Source organism: Synchiropus splendidus, chromosome 10, assembly GCF_027744825.2.
Source record: "Synchiropus splendidus isolate RoL2022-P1 chromosome 10, RoL_Sspl_1.0, whole genome shotgun sequence".
NCBI lineage: Eukaryota > Metazoa > Chordata > Actinopteri > Syngnathiformes > Callionymidae > Synchiropus > Synchiropus splendidus.
Window position 1 is genome coordinate 5,138,217 of NC_071343.1, and position 22,108 is coordinate 5,160,324.

General features: G+C 40.7%; 1 protein-coding gene across 2 annotated transcripts in view; it reads left to right on the forward strand.

The window, feature by feature from the left end:
- The window catches only part of dachd (dachshund d), a 185,864-nt gene that overhangs the window by 15,821 nt on the left and 147,935 nt on the right, over nt 1-22,108 (forward strand). For both annotated transcript variants that reach the window (XM_053876330.1, XM_053876331.1), the window contains exon 2: nt 5,299-5,350. The gene's annotated coding sequence lies outside the window, so the exon portion shown is untranslated. The remainder of the gene's footprint in view (nt 1-5,298; nt 5,351-22,108) is intronic.

The window sequence follows — 22,108 nt, forward strand, 5'->3', positions numbered from 1 at the left end:
GAAAAGGCGAGCTTTCATTGTGTGATTGTGTTGTTTGGAGGAGGAGGGGTAGAGGGGGCGCCGACTGTTATTTCGGGATCCCACTCGCAACCTCGCTGTTGACCTTGCTCCTCGTAGGATGAAGGCGTCTGATCGGGCCGAGAACTGTTGCAGATGTCTATTGTTTGTTTGTGGTCAAACATCAACCCACGCAGAAAATGAGGTTTGGGCTGCGCGGGCCGCTCCGTTTGTCCAGACCCCCGTTTCCTGCGTCTGATAACAAACACAGGTGTCGCAGGATGGACGTGGCCTTGTAAATAAAAAGAGCATGCAATAGAGAGGAGTGCGTTTTCGTACCGCAGCGTCTCAGCACAGAAGGATGGAAGTCAAGGTGACAAGTGGGTCACTTCCTGTCCAGTCATTTGACATGTTATTACTTATTTAAAGTCACAAACACAACTTCTGAAATTAGTTTATCATGAAGAGACAAAGTTGGAGGTAGTTCAGAAGCGTGAGAGGGGAGACAGAGATACAGCACCAGGAAGTAGAAGATGAGGAAGGCAACCATTGACGCTTATGGATGTTGTAAATAAAGACATGAGGTGGACAGGCGTGAACAAGGAGGGTGATCAAGATAGGTTGATGTGACGGAGGCGGACCTGCAATAGAAACTCCTGATGGAAAGTATTATTATTATTATTATTATTATTATTATTATTATTATTATTATTATTATTATTATTATTATTATATGTCACTTCAATCCCGTATGTCTTTATCTTTTTCCTGGTGCACTCATCCAAAAAAGTCTGTCCGTTTCTCTGTGTCTGTCTGCCTGTGTCCCTCCACCTTAATGTTTAAATCTTTATTTATCATGTCCTCCTTCAATACAATTGTCCAAAAATCAGCTGCAGCTGCATCCTCGTTCTGCATTCACCCTCTCCAAACAGAAATAGCTCGGTCTGACTGGACAATCTGCTCCGTATCATGGAAGACTGAGTGTGGCGAGCACATCCATTAATGCAGGTGTTTCACTCACGTGTCCTGAATCACGCCAGCATCGCATCCTCAGCCGTGGAAAACTCCACGTCAAGCAAATCCACTTCATTCTATCACATAATTATGATAATAAATCATTGAGGATGTGAGGTATGTGGCTCTTTGTATTTCCCTCTCAAATGTCCAGGCAGCAAAAATGTAAAAATGAGAGAAAATGCCGCCATATATTAGGAACAAAATAAACACCAAAAGGTTTTTTAAATTGCAAAACTGAAAATACTATTTTCACATGAATAAAACCCTAAAACCAATTGGAGCCCATGTTCATCTTTCGATTAAAATAAAACGGATCGATGTTATCTTAGAGTAAAACCCAAGTCAGTAAAGGCAGATTTTTTTTTTCTTTCTTTGTGAAAAATATTTTTTTTTACGCTTAATTTGCCATCCAGGAATACACACGTTATTTCGCCATGATTTTATCTGAACCCAGTCGAGCAGTATCAGTCGGTATTTCGAAACCCTTGTATCAAAAAATGGGACAGCTCACTCCACTCAGACTTGGCCCCGCTCCCAGGAATGCAGCATACAATCACTGACTATTCACGGTGGCACAGCTGCTGTGGACATATGTTCCCCACCAAAGGAGGACGACATCAACCTGCCGCACCTTAAACAGGTTAGCAGATGAATGGAGCTCGGTCCTTTGACAGGCTGCCCTCGTCTCGCCGTGTTTTCCCTTGCTCGACAAATAAGTTCCTCCCTGGTAAAACTTTTTTTTTTCATTCGCTCGAGAGACAGAAATCTACCCTGCAGCTATGTCAAAAATCTGGGTCAAGTTTATTGCTATTTTTGCTTTTGAAAGGAGACTTATGTCTTATGTCAGGTATATACTGTATATATATATATATATATATATATATATATATATATATATATATATATATATATATATATATATATATATATATATATATATATATATATATATATAAAATATGGGAGGTGATGATGGAGGTATGTAATGTGAATCTAAAATTCTAAAATGACATTTAAATATGATACTGTATTGGTGTTCATAGGCACCATCATGGTGACAGTTATAGATCAATACATTTCCGAAATGTATGAAAATTATTTATTATTATTTATTTATTTTCCTTCATTTAAGAGGCCAACTACCACCTGAAAAACTGGCCCCATTTCCAATTGTAGTACAATTAAATGCTGCGACTATAAATGAAGTAAATGATACTGTTTGACTCAAGTTTAAACCATAGGATTTTGATCGCAGTTTGTCATGCATAGTAATCCAGAAATGGGTGAAACATACTGATGATACGGTAGGTAGGTCACAAAAATAGTGTACAGGACAAGACCTGAATTGAGTCACTGACTGCGTACAATGATCTGTAAAAATGACTCAAAGTCAGGAGCAGGTTACCTTAAAAGTGCCACAGCGATCTACACACCTGTATTAAAGAGTGGCAGATCATGACGTGGGACCAAATAGGTCGTATTTGGCCCCACCTAATATCCTACACATCCATTTTCTACTGCTTACCAAGAATTGAGTTGCGGGGGCAGCAGTCCTGCTTCTCCTCTTACTCCTATAGAGGAATGCTGAGGCGACTCTTGGCCAGCTGAGTGATTTTTTTTCTCACCATGTCCTGGGTCAGCCCCGCGGTCTCCTCCCAGTTGTACATGACCTCACCAGGGAGGCATCCGAAAAAGACACCCTTTCATACTGAGTTAATTTCTCCCACGCTTGCCAGGCCTTTGGCAAGTTTGATTTATTCTCAAAGCCCACAGACAAAAATATCTTGTTTTTGGCATTTAGATGATCAACCTGAATATAGATGTGCTTAAAAAACAATTTTTCATTTAAACTCAGATCTGTTAAATGCGCTTCTGTTCCTCAAGTTTTGGTCCAAATCCCATCGTCCCTTGAAGCTTTACCATACGGTGGATCTCCCCTGTGATTCATGGCGTCTAGAAGCTTGATCACTTCATGCAAAACGATTGTTCTCTGTTCAATGGTGATGGATATTTACAAAATATACATCAAATGCAGACTGTACCTTTGAATATGAAACCATCGTAACCCATGACTGCAGCAACAGAAATAAACTGTGCAACGTCTGGAGGCACAATGCCTCGTCTCAGGGGTGAACCTCTTTATATTTGTCCAACTGATAAACAGCTATGGCGAAGATAATGTTTAAAATCTTTTATTTTTATCTTAAATTAGTGCTCTAAATCAAGCACAACTGTGGATTGGAAGGGTCAGGAAGGCAAGATGGAGGAAGGTTTAGTGACACAGATGATTCAGTCCTTTGACAATTCAGAGATGGGAATTTTACTTTGAAAGTGCTCCGCAAAACGTCTTGCCTGAAAGGTTTGACCAAGACTTGCTTCTGCATTTCTGCATGCATCCAGGATGGGAAAGAGTTTCATTTAGATGTCCTCAGTACGACTCTCACTGCTCCATAATCTTTTGACTGTTAACCTCACGTGTTTTTTTAGCAGAGAGCGCCACCTACTGAGTTCTGAAAATTAAAATGTGAAACTCCGTTGACCTCACACTAGCATCAAGCTATTACCTCCAGTTGGAACCTTTTAACTCCTCCTCAGATCGGATTTTACCAAGGGATGTTGAGTCAAGAAGTTTTAGTCCCTTCCGATGTCAGTGATCCAGTGTGAACAGACCAGTACTGAACACGTGAATTTGACGAATCCCACATTTTCTGGTTATGAGCAATGACATTTAACGGTAAGTAAAATGTATCTAAATTTTTCCTGGTTCTTCAGCAGTGAATTATCATCCGCCACTCTTTAACGCCATGTTTTTTTGCCGGAAGTAGCACATGAGGCAGGAGCGTTTCTTGGGTGGATTGACAGCTGATTATGGACCAATATATAAAGTCAAACTCGCACAGATACAAACCTAACTTCAGGTTATTAAAGGCTCACTCAAAGAATATAAGAATGGGTGACTAAATGAAGTTTTAAGAGGAACTGTAATTCTTCATTGAAAATATAAATCATGTCTAAATAAATGACTCCCAGAAGTGTGAAGCAAAATGGCTTAAAATATCTCAAATCCATGACATTTTTAGGGTATTTCAGATGGACAGCGAATGACAATGAAGACCAATAATGAGCGATCGTACTGTACAAAGACTTTCTCTTCTCCAGCCCTCAGCAAATGACAAAAGATTACGTTTATTCAAAGCTGTCTTTCATCAAGAAGCTTAATGCTGCGACTGTAACGCAAAATTGTATGCATATTGAAGTGACCCCTTTCACCTCCTTTTTTTCTTAAAGCCATTGAGCGGGATGGAGGATATGCAAAAAACCCACAGATCCTTCAGCTCATCATCATTTAGACGATTTCAGCACTTTTGGTTTTCTAAGGGTGATCGCACTGGTCGCTAATAGATAACAGAGACTTCCGTATTAGTGTGGAGGTCAATGTACAGAGTCCTAAATCTTTCCCTCACCGCAAGAAACACAAAACTTACACATCAAATTCGATGATTTTTTTTAAACGTCGTGTCACTTGTGTCTACACTTTGACCTGTCCCTGTTAGCCAGGGCGAAGGAGTCGAGACTTTTAACAAGAGCGACCAAATGGTCTGAGCTGCAAGTATTCTTGCTCCTGTAGTAGCTGTAGTCCGGGGACAGCACATTTCCCAGGTTGTGCTTGACATGACTAGAGGGCGTAACAGGCCTGATATAATCCATGATCGTCAAAATAAGGAGGTGTTTTGGAAGAAGGGTGTAAGATCTTACCACAACTCTTCATGTAAATGGAGAACCGGCAGATAATGCAGCATACGCATACGTAAAAGGATTTTGGAGATTTTCATATTAGTCAGAGACACCACACGAAGATACACAAGATAGCCTGACACCCCAGCATTCTGTCCGGCCATGATCTATATATATATATATATATATATATATATATATATATATATATATATATATATATATCACTAAGATCTTCCATAATTCGTTCTTTATATTGACAATATTTTAATTAAATTCATGTGAAAAATTACATATTTAAAACATGTTTTCCTATTTCCTCCTGTTTATGGTTTCCGCCAGTATTTCTTTTTTTTTTAACAATTGACCACCCCCACCCAAAAAAAACAAAAAACAAAAGTGCTGTCAGTCACTAAACAATAGAGAAACAAGGAAGCAAAGGGGAAGGTTTTGACATTTACTGAATTGGTCCACAATCAAAACATCAGTTTCATGAGAAGTAAATTGCTCCCATCTGCAGCTGTCCTCACGTGGTCCATCTCTTCATAGGTCCTGCCGGAATGTGCGACTTGAGTTCCACGAGCAAATGACTTCAGTCATGGTGAGTCATTTGTTTCAAAGTTTCCACTTTGTTTTAATATGTTCGATCACGTGAGATTTCATCGTCAAAAAGAGATAATTTTTCTGAGCCACGATGCGCCTCGCTCATGTACGTGTAGCGGAAACCCTGCTATTTTAAAGTAGCAAATTTAAGTTCAGTTAAAGAGATATAATTTCTGGTACGATTGTTGGCCGAACCATTTTCTGAAATTCATTCAGATGATTCACTCTTTAAACACCTCAGACCGCAGGATTATTTTATAGAATAATCTCATGAGAATGAAAACAATCCTTCCTTGGTCTGGAAGAGGCAAATCTGGGGCAAAAACAACCTGATTATTGTTATGAATACCTTGCTTCAGTCATTTTTTAGTGTTCGATCTTCTCACCAAATCCTTTGACTGCATCCTGATGAGAACAGAATTCTTGCCATGCCTTGGTCAGGTGCTGATGAGATTTAAAGGTTGCAGATCCTAGCCAAATAAGAATGGGAAGAGAGCTCTTCACTTTGCAGTGCTGAGCCTAAAAGCTCTAGAAGCCATTGACCTTTTAAGAACGTGTTTTTCAACATTTTGAACCTTGACAGGAGTGTTTCATTTCATATCCGCAGACTCAAAGATCAAGCAAACAGTGTGGGATGACACACAATACTTATTGCTCGCTACGGTTTGAGTGCTTTAAATCGTGACCAGGTGTTGCCGCCACAGCTACCGCTTCCATCTTATTACCCGGTAAACCGGGTCATGTGATTCCGACAATAACAGGAAATTAAATTTAAGATCAAATCAGGGGGAAAAAGTGCTTCTCTTTGTGAGCTCGGCAACAAAGTCACAGGAGTATTCATTAAGGTCCTGCGTGCGACGCTGTGTTTGAGGCCGTAGCTGTGGGCATCTCTCTCTGTGGAAGAGATATAATGATCCTCCAATTAGAGTCGGAACCATGAGACCTGTTTATTAGTCCTAATTCATCTCCTCATTGTGCTGAGCATATCAAACACCACAGAGAAAAATAGGGGGAAAAACAACCTCTCTCCTCCATAATTACAGATGTATTAATAGTTCCACAATAATGACAACCAATTCTCATCACTTCCCACTGTCAAGATCAGAGTGGGGGCGCCGTGGACCGGTCCATTAAAGGCCACACTTCCACCCTTCTCTCGGCTCCCCAGCAGATAAATAACATTTTCATTAACAAGGAAAAAATCATTTCAGTAATATTGATTCTAAATGGATTTTACTTTTACTGCAGACGCCTTTAAAGCTTATCGTTCAGACACAGCCTTTTTCTCAGCTTGCGTTTCCCATTAAGAGTGCAAACCAGGAGGAAAAAATGAGTGGTCATCAAGGGGAAATATTGCAACATATTATACATTGTAATAAGTAACTTGATAAATACATGCTCCTTCATTAAAAAGCAGAACTGAATAGGTACCTTGGACTGAATATACTGAATATCCCATTTGGTTTCAGAGACTGCAAATGTGCATTTATTATAAATAATATATTGTTGTTAGTATTATGACCATATATATCTGTTATTGAATCATGTATTGCCTGAGCTTCCACAGTTACATTTTTGAACAAGTTTCTAAGCATTTTAAGAAGTTTTCAAGGCATTTCAAATATATTCCTGCTGTCTTTAGTCAATCTTGTATTGCTTTATTACATACTGTATACTTCCTTTCACAATGTTTTCTAGCGCCAGCTTTAATAAGTAATTACACAATAGTAATTACACCCTGACACGGAGTGTATTTGGAGGCAAAGATTCTCTACTGTATTCACTGAAGCCTTGTGAAGCTCTGGGTCATATCAACTATGCTAATGATGAATGACCTGAGCAGCAGTTGTAGGAAACGATGAAGGTGATGACACTGAGTCGTGTATGTACTGCAGAGCTAATGGAATATTACTGCTCTTCTGAAGGCGGCGCTGGAGTCATAGCTTTGACTCCTCCTGAGCTGTCTACCTCTTCTTGCGCTGTACTATGTAAATCACTTGTCAATTTAAAAAATCAGAATCTAGTGTTTTTAAGCAAAAAAAAAAAAAAGGTTCAGCAGTTCTTGTTGCCACTTGTGTGGCGTTTGTTGTCTATCAGTGTTGTTTTTCCAAGAGCTACTAACTCACTGTCACTGTCAGTACAGAGTTGTTTTGTATCATGATGTTGATGGTTGCATTTTAACAAAACAAGTTTTGAAATTATGCTCTTAAATGTAACAACTGTGAAAAACAATTTTCATTTACATGACCTAAACAGTCTACAAAGTGAGCACAATATTGTTACGTTTATTAAATATTAGACTTTAAAACTCCATCATTCTCATCATTTCAGACACGTCTTCACAAGAGTCGAACACTGTAGAATCGATATCATCTAATAGAGTCGCACGTGAGTCCGTGCACTCATTGTTGGAGCTCTACTTTTAGACAAATTAATCTAAAGAGAAAATGACTTGGATCAACTTTGAAAAAGGCTAAGATGAAAAGCTATAAAATGATTACACATGGCGGCCGGAATGACAAGTATTATCAACAAAAATTAATCAGGTGCATCTCTTCATGAACTCAATTAATAATGTGCAACAACGGGGCCTTTTTTCCCTGGAATGAAAATTAATTAGCAGGGGAAGGTCACCGGGAGATGCTGACATCACTCATCAGGCTGCTCTGGCACTTCTAATTATTTGTCTTCCAGGCTTGGCTGATCAAAAATTATTGCCATACCTGAGCAACATTTCGAAAAAAAGCCTTTGTTTAAAGCGCTTTTAATTAGACTGGCTATTTGATTAATGCCGTGTAAGCGCTCGGGATCGGCCCTCTTATCAGCAGTCCTGACAAGTTTGCTGTGTATTGTTGTGTGAAAGACATTTCACTGACGTTAACCGACTGTTTAGTATCTAATTCACTCACTTTGCTTGCCATTAAAAAGCTATTTACAGCGCCAGCACTTGTTGATTTTAATGTAGACGTTGGAAAGTTGGATACACTGATACATTGCAGATTCTCACGGAAGGCATCGAAACTATCAGTGAACCCATATGGAATTCTGTACTAAACATACAAGTGTGAAATTACTCAAAACATGTTTTATATTTTAGAAATGGCGACTGCAGGTGACTGCATCATGAGGCTCTTTAACAGGGCTGATTCCATGTATCCTGCTTCATGTATTGGGTGTCTTCAGTGTGTATCTGCAATGTTAAAAGTAGTAAATATATTGTTATATAAAATAAATTGTATTATTATTATTATTGTTGTTGTTGTTGTTTTTTGGCGAGATTACAAAATACATAATGATTTGTATATAAAATATATTTTTTAAAATATAATCTTTATATTTGTTTTCATTCAAAAGAAAAATAAATTAAAACAAAATAAAATAAAATGGTTTTAGAAAATAATCTCTGCCGAATCAAAAACAGTTCCCCTCTCAAAATTACATAACACTATTACAATGTGTGCATTATTGTTTGTGAATGATGTTTTCTCCTGCAAAACGGACTTAAAAAATATCTAACTTGACTCTGCCTCCATAGTTTGTTTTTTCCCCTTTAAAGTGTTCTACTGTAGCTTTGATATGTTGCCACTTGCAGTGTTGCTACTCTCAGTGAGATTTGTTTGCGTTGTGTTGAAAGCAACATTGCTGTGGAACGTTTGGAAACCGTTTTTGGCATTTTGTCAACCGTAATTAAAACCAGAAGACAAAGGTCACACCAACACTGAGTGATTGGCTAATCCCGGGCTCATAACCCGACAAACGGACCTTTTGCGCTCGTACAAAGCCGCTAAACTTCATCACACTGTTGCGCATTTCTGGTGCTGACTTGTTGCCCGAACTATCTTCAAGCCCTCACTACATCAATTCACATTACCGACAAATTAGCAAAGTTCTACTTTCACCCTGGCGGTGCGTTTGATCCAAATAGACTCTAAATGCCATTTCTGTTCCTATTAACCTACGGATCGGTGTGGCAGATATTTTTATGAGGTTGCTTGGGCAAAAACACGAGGCTAATGGCTGGCTTGTGACAGCGCTATTCATGATGATTTATGATTCTGTGTTTAAGTTGATTACTCCACTGCTGACTCGGAATACTATTTCAATTAGTGCACTGAAGGTCACTCCACGAAATCCCTCCATAATCTATTCCTATTAACACTAATGCGCCGAGTATCCATATCTGTTCACCCTTGTTGATTCAAATCATCCCTGCTCCTAACGGCCGGCTTGTTTACCAGTTTACTGGTTCGGACGTTTCCGAGATGGTAATTTTCCTCTCCTCCTTGTATCATTAATGTCTCCAGTCTTGACACATGGCTTGAAGGGACGTCTCAATAGAGCCCCTGTGTATTTTCCCAGGCTTTTATTCTCCCTTAATTTGTTTTCCAGATGTAGCGATATTTATACTGAATGAAATTGATCCTTAAAGCCCCGGAGGCAAACGCATTGTTCGGTGGGGAAGCAACAACCCCCTATTACTTGTCACCCCCAGAACCAAAATAGCCTGGCAGTGATCAAAATTTCAGAGGTCTAAATTAATTTTACATCACTTTCATTCACACTCCCACTCACTCGTTCAGGGGAGGAAATTAGTTACCTGCATTTAATATAATGGGTTCCCACTGCCGGCGCTGGTGGACATGATAGTCACTGTGAAACAAAAACCCGGACGGACAGAAGAACAAAGACGAGTGGGTTTCAAGCTTCAGATTTACAGTATTAAAATTAAAATTAAAATTCTCCGAAAGATTACAATAACAAAATGTTAATGTTAATGAACCGCCCCCCTCCGCTGTGGTGACATTCATATCATGTAGGTATCTCCGGCATGGAGGTGATGTGACCTTCAAATAACATTGACAGTGGGACAAGGAATATTTCGGTGGTATTCCAAATCTGTTTTCTCTACTGTTTCGTCACGCTGTTACACCGATTGCACAAGCGAGTTCCAGGATGCAACAGCAAAGATTTTACTTTTCTTGATCAGTTTCAACAAGGAATTGGTGTCAGCAGCACAGCTGAGATAGTCAGAGTGGTTGCGTCTTATGTCAATGCAAGACATTGAACCCATGACGGCCCTCAGTGCCGCAAAGATTGCTTGAGGGCATTCATGGTCAACGTTACGTTCAGGTCCAGGTGGAGCCTTTTGTCTGTGCTCTGCGTTCATTTCATCCTTATTTCTGTACCTTGCCACAAAGCCTACGGATACAAACCAAAGTGAGCAGTGCAACCGGCAACGGTGGGGGGCAGTGTTGCTGTTATTACCCGATACGTAGCTCTAGGCGGATACAGTTTTGTATGTAAATGGGCCTGTCGGTTCCTACCACAGTCGAAGTCCTCATGAAGTCCACTAGATCTCCCCTATAATCTATGCCTTCGAACACCTATTTTTATTTCACTGAGAGTGCCACCTCTGAAAATGAGGCTTCATGAAGCTCCGGCATCCGTTTTTCTTAGAGGTAGAAGCTGTGTCACCCAGGAGAGGCTCAAACTGGAGCTGCCACAGAGGTCGACTGAGTTGCCTTTTTTTGTTGCAACTTTTTCTGAATGCTACCTTGTGGCACTTGAAGGAGATCATGGGTGAGACCGAGGGTTGACTCTTGAAGCTGGACTGAGTAGTCAGGAGGATGGTTTGATTCCGAGTGATGATGCTAACCTGTTTGAAGAATGTAAGAAGGAGAGGCATATGAAGATGAATAAACCTGAAACAACAGTGTTTGGTATTAAGATAGATAGTTTTAATTTTGGTGGGTTGTCAACCTTTTACAGTGTTGTTAACCTACAGTAATTTGAGAGTTATGGTGTGACTCGAGTGTCTGTGTGAAATAAAGCAAAGTCAATAAGTGTGTATTAATAAATACGTATTAATGCTGCCGATCAACCTTAAGTTGTTCCGTCTCATGCAGCGCCCGCTCGTCTGCCTCGAGCTCTTGTCGAGCTTACAAAACCAGTGAAAAACAGCCTTTTTTTTGCGAGAAGGGTAAAAGTGCTGACATTGTCACCAGTTGATGGGACTCTATCTGCGGGTTAGGTGAAAACACTTGGGCACACTGACATCAATTTTCAAGATGATTTAACTCCACGTTGCTGTGTTGGAGGAGAGAAACTTCCGAGCCCTGATTTACCTCCGATGACAGCGGCGCGGCCCCCGAAACAATGTTTCCAAGGCTACTAGCGAATGACGAGTGGTCACGTCTGTACAGCCGTCCCCATTGGTTTGATTTATGTGAGCGGGATCCAATAAAAATGGCAATCAAATCAACCCAGCCACTTTACAGGTAGAGGGCTGTCTGATTGAGTTGTCGAAGGCATGGCTGAGGCTCAGAATGATTATGCCAGGAAACGGAGAGGGCTCCATCTCTCCGCGCCCAACAAGGACACCATACATCTCCCGGTGCAGCTTTCCTACTCCACTGTGAAATGTATCCAAAATAACTGCACCCCTACCTCCTCCTGCTGAAGGTTATTTGTCGTCTGAAGGACTCCTCCTGTCAGAGTATGATGAATACCATGTACACAGACAAGAGCGGCGTCAGGTCCAGGATTAGCCGGAAAACTCAGTGATCTGTGAATAACCTAAAAAAGAGGAGCTGAAGATTAGCAATGATGCTTTTAGGAATGATCCATCAAACTCAACTGCCTCAGCCACTCGAATGAATCATCTCACTTGATTCTTTAACCCGAGTGAAGTGCGAGTGACTGCGCGCGCTACCTGCAGGTCACCGGGATCATTTGGAGAATGTTTATTAAATCAGAGCTATCAATTCTCCCACTGATCATCTTTTATCTGGCCTGTCCTTGGGGACGAGTGGAGCGCACGATGGTGTTAAAGGTGGCAATTTTCAACGTATGGCTTCGCCGCTCAACCTCCCGAGATCCCATGGTAATATTGAATTACAGCTGTCGCTGCTGTGTGCAAATTGAAGTCTGAAATATGCCCTGTGTTACTTCTGCGTGGAAGTTTGATCGACAAGCATGTAACTTGGTAGTATGAATTAGGTTTCATTTGGAAAACATATTGCTCATTTCAATGCTGGAATAGTTACACAAAACGACAAATGAGTTCATAATATTCTTGTGTCTCCTATTTGGTGTCCGTTTTTGTGGGAATTTCTCTTCGGAGATTAATAAAGTATTTATCTATCTATCTATCTATGGTTGTTCTTCAAAATAAATATAATTGTATCTAACTATACTAACTATTTTCATATTTTTATTATAGCTGACTTACATTTTAAGAAAAATGTAAGTAAAATATACTACTATTACTACTAATAATAATAATTATTAGTAGTATTATTTACTTTGGGGCCGTTTTCTCATCATATTATGGCTTATATTTCCTTATTCAACCTGACTGTTCAACAGTCCCATCTGAATTGCCTGAACTTCGCCCTGTGTAGCTGGGATCAGACACAAATCCAGCCTGAGGATGTGACATATTTCATAATAGCATGCATATTAAGCACAGACTCCACACTGCAACAGTTGTATTGAGATGCCTATTTTATCTCATCCAAACTGTAAACAACAATAATGTCGAGATCCATTCGCTTTCCTCTCCTCTTTGTTCACGGCCCTCAAGGAAGCCCACGTTCAAGAAGTAAATTGGATCAAAGTACGAGCAGCTGCTTAAGCACTCAGCCTGCCGGAGTGAAATCACCATCATTGTTACATTAGAGTGACTTGCCTCAGTCATCGCCAAGTAAGCAGACAGGAAGTGGAGAAACGAGCTGATGGTGAAGCAGCTCAACGTGTCATGGAGGAGTCACTGGACAGCAGCCAGGGCAGGGGAGAACAATGGAACTGGACTGAGGAGTATTGTTGGTTTGGAAATATAATTACCTTGTCAGAGAACAGAACAAACCTCAACATCTTCAGTGGAACTGTTTGTACTCTATTTATAACATCCGTTTTCCATGAGGCACTGAGTCAGGATGTTGCGACGTGAAGCCAATATTTATGAGTAGCATAAATTAAAATTAAATTAATAAAATAACTTTAATTTGAATAGCAGTATTTATTCTCTTAAAAAGTACTACCTTTCCATTTCCATTTTTAAAGTCTGTATATAAACTGTAAAACCTTTTTAATAAAAAAATATATATACATATACATATATATGCATATGTATATAATTGTTATTCTTTTTTCTTTTTCATCTATTGTGTGATATAAAATAATCAGTTTATTTATAATCTATTATAATTTTTTCTCTGAATTTTATAATATATTTTTCTTTTTTTTAAGTGTTTTTGCCCCAGGAAAGTAAAAAAATAAATAAATAAATAATGATATCGACACAATGTTGGTGAACTTTTCAAACTCGTGAAAAACATCTTCTCTGCTGCCAGACCTTCGATGTTGTAAACAGACACTGTGAAATGACATCATCTCAGTTACCGCTGAACTCTGAAGACCTTTCCTCTTCAGTGAGACGTGGAAAGTTCAAGGATTGCTCGAGTCAGTCGGACTAACATGCCACGGAACAGGAAATAGCCATCCATTGATTTTGTGTGTGTCCACAAAGATCAATTTTATTCTTCCTTTGTTCTCAGACAACAATGCACTAAAGCTCCTGCAGTGGCAGGATGTGTTTTTGTACACGCGCGGCCCAAATGAAGCTATAAATCAAGTGCTGGAGCAGAAACATTTATGTCATCCTCCAAACACTGTGTTCAGTACAGTTTGTTCCTCAGACTCTTCTGACGTGGATGGTCTTTGAAGATGGTCATGAGCAGCTTGTTAATTTGCTGCAATTTGAGATGAAAGGAATTGGAAAATAATGTTGGATTTTTAGTCTTGAAGTGGAGTGAGGTAGTAGTAAAGGGTAGTGAAGTTGTTGCATCATCACATCGAGACAGCACGTATTGTATCGCATGATACCTGCCAATACAGAGCCCTAGGATCAAATACCACACTATATCTGTCTGCCCCTGGTCAAGCATCCAATACCACACAGACTGTACATATAGTAATGATCTAGGCAAAGGTGTCACTCTTTCCATGTGTTAATATTTTCTTATTGTAATGCAGATCGATTGATGCAACCCCTGATATAGGTGGTTTCTTATGACCACTTTTACAGATGTGACAGTGTTTAAAACAGTGTTCCATCCGTTGACACAAACCCTGGGTCTCTTTATAATGATACTCTTGCAGTGTTGGCTAGAGGCCATCTGGAGCCGCCTGGATACCAAACTCAAACAATATCACGTCCTCAGAAGATCATTGAAAGCACTTCCCCTGTTTCTGAGCTATTTTCCGAACACAGAAAACACATTTTCTTTCCTGAAGGAAGTCTGGAAAATGAGCTTTTGGAGGTTTGGACCTCCTCCAGCAGGCCGTTGACAATGGTCAGTGGTTAATACAGAAAAGAACTTTTCTGAGTATTGTAGTGTAACTTATTTTAATGGGCATTCCAGAAACATCCTCTCGCTACACATTATTGTGTAACGCTGGTTTCGTTTCCTGGGAATTGCCAAATGAAGTTCCAAAGAAGTCCAACCAAATCCACCAAATAAAGTCTGGAACAGATCTTTGATTCTAGAGCAAATTGGAGTTTGCCTCAGGCATCTACTGTCGTGTGAAAGCCCCCTAACTTTAGCAGAATCCTCAGAAGCTGGCGTGTCTTCAGAATTTGGAACATTACAAGGTCAGTCGCTGAAGAGTAGAGCCGCTGATTCTCCACATTGAAAGGAGTTAGTTGAGGTGGTCTGGACATCTCATGAGGATGCCTCCTGGATGCCTCCTTCTGGAGGTGTTTCAGGCTCGGCCATGGATGTGGCCCACGGGCCTTGAATTTAACATGCCGGTTCTCAGGTTTTGTTTGATTTAAATAAGGTTAAACAGGCATATTTACAGGTTTTTCAGTGAGGTCATTCATCATGGTCTCGTGCATGTCAATCCATAATACTTTGATTCAGTGTGTGTGTGTGGCTTGACTCCGGCACGTCTTTAATTGTATTGCACTTGTGTTATCTGCCGCCGCAGTTAACTCATAAAAGTGAAGTCTCAAGCAGATTCCCAGCGTCTGCCTTATTTAAGATTCATAGAAAAGCCCATCCGCCCCAATCAATATCTGCTTGAGATTTAAGTTGCATTATGTGTCGCCTTCACAGGCATGATTTAAAACATCAGCACAAAGTATTCTTAATTTTATTGCCTGCCGTAAATGAAAATTAATGACGCTGACATCCACAATTAACAATGAAAAATGCAGATTGTTATAATGACTTTAGCACTGTTTCCCGAGCCCCACTGCAGGTGCTCCGCTCCTCAACATCCAGCGCAACACAAAAAGACAGCTTCATTACCTTTTATTTGCTATAAGGAAACCAAAAACAGGGTTCGGACAAAAATCCACTGCTCATTTGGGAATTTCTCGCCATGCATAATTAGGCAAATTTGATTGGAATTAAGCATGACTTTCTTTGGTTGGCTTTTAATGAATGCAAATCAGGCATCTACATCCCTAAGATTAATTTCAGCCAATTAAAAAACAAAGCTTGCTGGAAAGTGTAGAAGTGTTCAAAGCACTTTCTCTCTGTGCTCCGCCATAAACGCTGGCTGGCTCTTCATCTTGTCTCCGTCACCTGGACTCAGAAGCTTCCTCGCTCCTCTCAACTCAGATCAGTAGCGTGGAGTTGGGATGTGGTGGACTGGTGGTCAAACAAACCTTCCCCACGTCACGTTTGGAAAAGGCTCGGTGGACATCGCAGGTGACTGAAATGAGCCATATCTCTTTTCAAGATACAGAACAGGGGTGAGATATTGAACTCCCCGAGGCGCCATAGTATATACCGTGACTGTGGTAAGGGCTCTGTAACCCAAAGGACAGTGGGAAGAAAAATAATCATAAATTGAAGTGACATTTTGGTGCTAAACATGATGAAACAATGAGAAAATAAGGAAAAACTGTAGACATGCTCGGCTTCAATTATTATTTCCTTCGATATCGTTTCACTTTATACATTTAATGTAAAGATTCTCAATATAAGTCACAATGAAAAGTGTATATCTTAGCAACACATGATATAAATCCAAAGTATTACCCATTATATTTTATTAATTTTGAGGGACAGTAAATGACTATTAAAAAAATCATAAAATAAATGTAACATATCAATGTGACAATCAGTAGTTTTAGGGGAAGAAAAAAAAAATCTGAAAATAAATAGTAATGAATGAGTTTTGCTGTGACCTGAAGATGACCACATACTGCATGTGGCCCAGGTCTTGTATTGAAGCTTGGTCATCTTGGAGCACCTCAAAGTACGGTTACTCCCCATAGCTGTGAAATCTAAGCAGAGGAAGCGCCGGGAAGAATTCCTGTCCAAATCCACTCTTTCAAAAAGGCAACCATATTGGGTGTAAATGAGCTGCTTGGCAGAGGTCTGTGCTCTCTGCCTTTGTTGTTCATCCATTCATTTATTTCTCTTGTACAACATGAATACAACAGTAGCAGCAGAAAATGTAAGCCTGGATTTTTGTTGACACAAACCCAGTTGAATGAAATCCAACAGATCTTTGCGTTTGGAGGTTTGTTAGCTAGTTGGTGCTCATGTCGTCATCCAACATTATTTACCATCAGGGGTCCATCTTGACACCTTATTCTCCCTTATCTATTTCACTCCAGTATTCAGGCTCACCAGCAAACAAAGGTTTTTGTTAGCATGTTGAATCCCTGCAAGTGGATGGAATGCAACTGTCCTATTGGGTATGATTAAAATATTGGTCTACTAAATACATGACACTTTTCAAGCTCTTGCATCATATTTTCAAACTCATAATTCAAATGATAAGGTTACTCACCTGATGGTTTTGAAAACTCTTCTGTATTCTCCTTGAGTCAACAGAGAGATGGCTGTGACGCCGTTAAACGTGTACCATTTAAATGAAAATGCAAATCCGTCAGTGCGGCAAAAGCAAAGCGCGAGAGTGGAATGTGTCATCGTTGAGGGCTTTTGACAGGTGAAAATATGACAATTATTCTGCATTAGTTCTTCCACAATAATGTTGGCACAACCTGAAATCAACCTTTATCAGTGTTCAAGAGCATTCAATCCATCTGACTTAAGCACTCTGGGGAATCTCATCGTGGTATTTTCCATGTGAAGGCACCATCGCACACCAGACCAGTGACAAATAACGCCGCTCACACCAATAACAAATGTCAGGTGTCAGGCAGAGTGCGGATCTTTTTGGTGTCTCATAATGACATTCTTCCAAGACGCTTAGTATGCAAATACTGATGGGATCTGGACTGCAGGGGGGGCAATGGTAGTACAGGCTATCTGGGGCGGCGTTCAGCAGTCTTGAGATGTCCAGCACGTCTTCTACTTGAAAACACCAAAGAGCAGCTGACATCAGATCAGCGTGGCTGGACAGTAGATAGAAATCACCCCGGTGAATTTGATGTAATGATCAGAAGGCGATTGAAATTGGTACTCGCCGCTGTAGAAAACAGGCTGGTAACAGTGAGGCACAGGCTGACCTCAGAAACGCAAGGCCGGTTTCTTAATTCATGGTGTGAAACTCAGGGCTTGGGTCCCAAATCCGACCTGCCAGGTCATTTCAAGTGGCCTGCAGGAAGTTGATAAAAAAAAGTTGGTTTGATTTTAAACACAATACTAAAGACAAACCCTCATTCCACATGACTTCATTAAAGCAGCATGAGATAAAATAAAAAAAACAATATGAAAGCAATGAAACAAATGTTGTCAGTACAATGAAAGCCGATGCATCTCATTGATTCAGTTTCATGCTGTTTTACCAAGTACATATTGTTTTTTGTATGGAGATTTGCATGCGTTAGAAACCATATAAGTGAATGCCAGCGAAACTTCATCATCTCATCCTCGTCCCATGCAAACATATGCTGAAAATTTCATTTAAATTAAAGACATTTTGAGTTAGTTGCTCTTCAACTTACACATAACTTCCATCAACAATCATGTCCTCCTTGGCAGGTCAATCGAAATGCACCAAACACTTGATCTCAGATGACTAATGTCAATAATTTATCCAGAAATAAGAAAAGGGATGCAGGAGGAAGGATATTTGGTGAAAGATGGGAGCGCTAACGTGTGGTCTTTCTCCAAAGAAGAAACGAAACAAAGTGTCTATTGTGTGATGAGGTTGGTAGGGGGACACTTATTTTGATACAAATATAGGGACGTGACACGTGGCCTTCATGGCAACTAATCATGTGACAGAGACAAAATACTATCCGACCTTGAGTCCCAGATTCAGATCATTGCACATGGAACCCATCCCAGACTCCAGGATAGTGAAACACTTTTGATGCTGTTTCACGACAATCCCACTTCTGATACCATCTGAGTGAAGAGAAAGTGCAGCAAGCTAAATCGTGGGTCCGTGCAGTACCCTTTTAAAGAACCATTTGGCTGTTCCTTTGCACCCGAGCTCCTTGTAATTGTCATTATTTGGAGGGCTGGAAGAAAATGGTAATGATTGAGGGCAAGCAGTCGCCTTCAGGCTAATGCTAATCTGCCAGCGTATTGCCAGGAGAACAACGTATGCATTGATTTGATCTCTCACATCAAAAGACAAACAGCGGTGCAAGTCAGCACTTCACCAGTCAATGTCATTCCTTGAAGTGATCCCCTCCTGCACACACGCCGGAGAGAGCCTGGCGAATACTGTATTAGGCAATCAGATCTATTGGCGTTTCTTAAAAGAAGATGCATGGAGGGAGGGACCAGAGAAAAAAAAGAAAAAGCTCAAGTGTTTCCCTCATTCATCTGATACACAGAGAATTTCTCAGACGCTTGCTGTGTTTAGATTGCATTAATCCCTCTGTCTCTACCTGTTACAGATCTTTCATTAATGTTGTCTTTTAACATCAAGTCTCCTGCAGAGTGGGGAATAAGTTGAGAGTACTCGGAACTCTGCAGTCATTTCAAAGCGCCACAAGAACCCTTTATCTTTTCCCTTAATCATTCAAAAGCCCGTCGTAGTATGCCACTTGCGTAGCTCCTACATATGACGAGAAGAATTAATATTTGGCCTCTGATGCATTCTTTTTTGCGAGAATAAAGGAATGTGAAGGGAAAGCATTATCTATTCAAGGAGCAGGGGGAATACTCCGACTGCGTCTCACTTCTGTTGTAGCTGCTGCGTCTCATTTTGCTCAGTGGCAGATCACAGAGCTGCTGTGAGAGAAATTTTACTTTTATTGGAACCCTGTGGGAGAGTTTTGCCGAGGCGAGAACGCTGCGGAGCTTATTCGACTGAATAGTGATGTTAATGTGCTAATAGTGTCGAATCGCTCCTGCAGAAGGGCTTGTATTCGCCCTGTGCAAAATGTCTTGTAGCGAGTTAACTCATAAACGCATGGTTGTGGAGTGATTGAAGGAAAGTAGGTGATTGAAAATAAAATATAAATATACTGAGAGGGGAAGAATTCAAGAATCCGGAGGTCTTGTTCATGAGTGCAGGCCAGATGGAGTCATGTGAGATAAGCAGATTGTTCAGTGTCTTCAGTCATGAGGACTCCGTATCAGTAGAAAGAGCTGAGCCAAAAGACAGCTGCTGTCTTAAGTGATCAATGCCCCCATTCTCACCTGCATCTTGGGTTGTGACGAAAAGAACGTGATTGGAGACTAAATAAGTTTTCTCTTTTGGATTTCTGGACTGCCTCTGTGAGATCGGGCGATAAGCCAGAGAGCCGAGGAGAGACTTGAAACAGACCTGCTAGTAGGGCTCTTCAGGGGAAACCTGTTTCGTGGAGGGAAGTCACTGACTGTGTATGACCGCGCCTCCGATGTGTGGAAGATGAACAAAACAATCGGCAAAGATAGGTGAAGAACACTTCACTCCTGAGGCGTAACATATCGACGATTGTCAAGTGGAGTTTTGCGTCCAATGTTGACGTGGAAGTACTTTACACATACAGTATGACGCATTAGGCTTTCAATTGAGTCAAATGTTTTCCCTTCTTGCACCATTTTAGCTTGTCATCCAGAGTGTCCAACGCATTAAAAAGAGAACATTTTGCCACCTCGTCTACAGTACATCCACACTCCTATAGCTTCCATGGCATATCCCGATGGCATGTGTGTCAGTGTCATGTAAATAAAAGACGGAGGTTGGGGTCAGCGGTTTCACACTGCGGGTTCTGTCTCAAAAGCGCGTTGGGAACGCAAGCAAATCGGTTTTGGCCGCAGACTTGAACCCGGCTGGAGAGCTGCACCTTGTCTCAGGAAACGTGGAAGGTGAGCTTCTCGCGTCAGACGACTCTGTGCTGGATGCCGGAAACTACCAGTGCGACGCTCAGTTCATCAGCAAACATGGCAGCGAAAGATTGTTTTGGGAGGCAGCTGAGGGCCACTGCCTAATTAGTATTTTTACTTTAGCATCAGTGTAGGATGCAGGTCAACTTTCCTAATATCAATATGTTACGCCACGGAGAGATAATGGGCTGTGTGTATTGTACCACATCATCGTGACTCACGTTGCAAACTTATCATGAGTCAAAAGCTCATGAGCAAATAAGGTGCGACATATATCCAGTTACAAGCTACTTACTTTTTAAAATGTGAATGTTGACATTTGATTCAATTGGACACAAATGTCCACGCAACTATCATTATTATGCGACTCCAGAAGAGGGAGAAACCATAGAGAAATGCATTAAAACAGTGTATGAAGGAAGAAAACACATCAAAATGTCCGACTGCAGGTTCGCTAGCTGCTGATTTAGGAATATATTAGGAGACAATTAATGATGCGGAAAGCAGCATGAGTCAAGTTCTTAATTTTGTTGTCAAATCGTCAGCACTCATTTATCAGTCGGAAAACAGAAATATTGAGTCACACATGGACGTCGAACAGTCCTTTTTGTTCTTGAGTGTATTAGCTGAAATGCCTGAGGCTTTTTATTTCATCTAATAAAGAGTTGGCCTCCTGCTCACTTTATGCATCGAGGTTCACACATTCAGGTTCACTAGAGCAGACCCTTGTGCCTCCTCAAGCATTCGGAAAATGTTATTATGGAGAAGTGTTTGGACGTTCCATAATGCAATTGCAGCTCAGCCATCAGTGCAAAATTTGCCATTCTTACTTCCCTGAAAATGTAGAATAGAGGAAACAGTGAGTACCCTTTCATTTCCAGACATAATAACATGGCAGCGATTGCTATTGGAGGGTGAATCTATTCAAAGCTATTCAGCACATTTGTTTCGGCCGGAGTAGAACACAGCTGCTGCAGCAGGGTTTCAACATCTTGTGCGCTCAGTTGTGCTTTTTAAATGCATTTAAATTCAATGTTAACAAACTAATCCAGGGGCTGTTGTGGAAATCTCAGGGCTCGGTGTTGGACTGGAAGGGAGAACTGTAACAGAGATGGGAAGCCCAAGGGACAAGCAGGAAGACAATGATGTCTCTTGGGAAGATTTTATGCTGTTGAAGTGAATTTGAATACATAAAGAAGAAGTTGGGTAGAAAAGGAAAAGGGGGCTACAACATCGCCCGTGTTTTTCTGGTCCCTTGTGTGGGAAAAGTGGCAGATTACCCAACCCACCCCCCCTCCATCCCCTTCTGGTTCTGGCACTATTCTTAATGACTAATTTAGCATTTTAAGGTTTGCCATTGTGCCAGGAATACATTAGCGAAAGAATTCTGTCTTCATCAAACTTTTGCCAAATGAGTTGGTCCTCAGAAGTTTTTAATTAACCCCTTCATATGTCGGTGCATGTTGATTTTGGAGGCTGCCTAAAACACCAAATGCAAT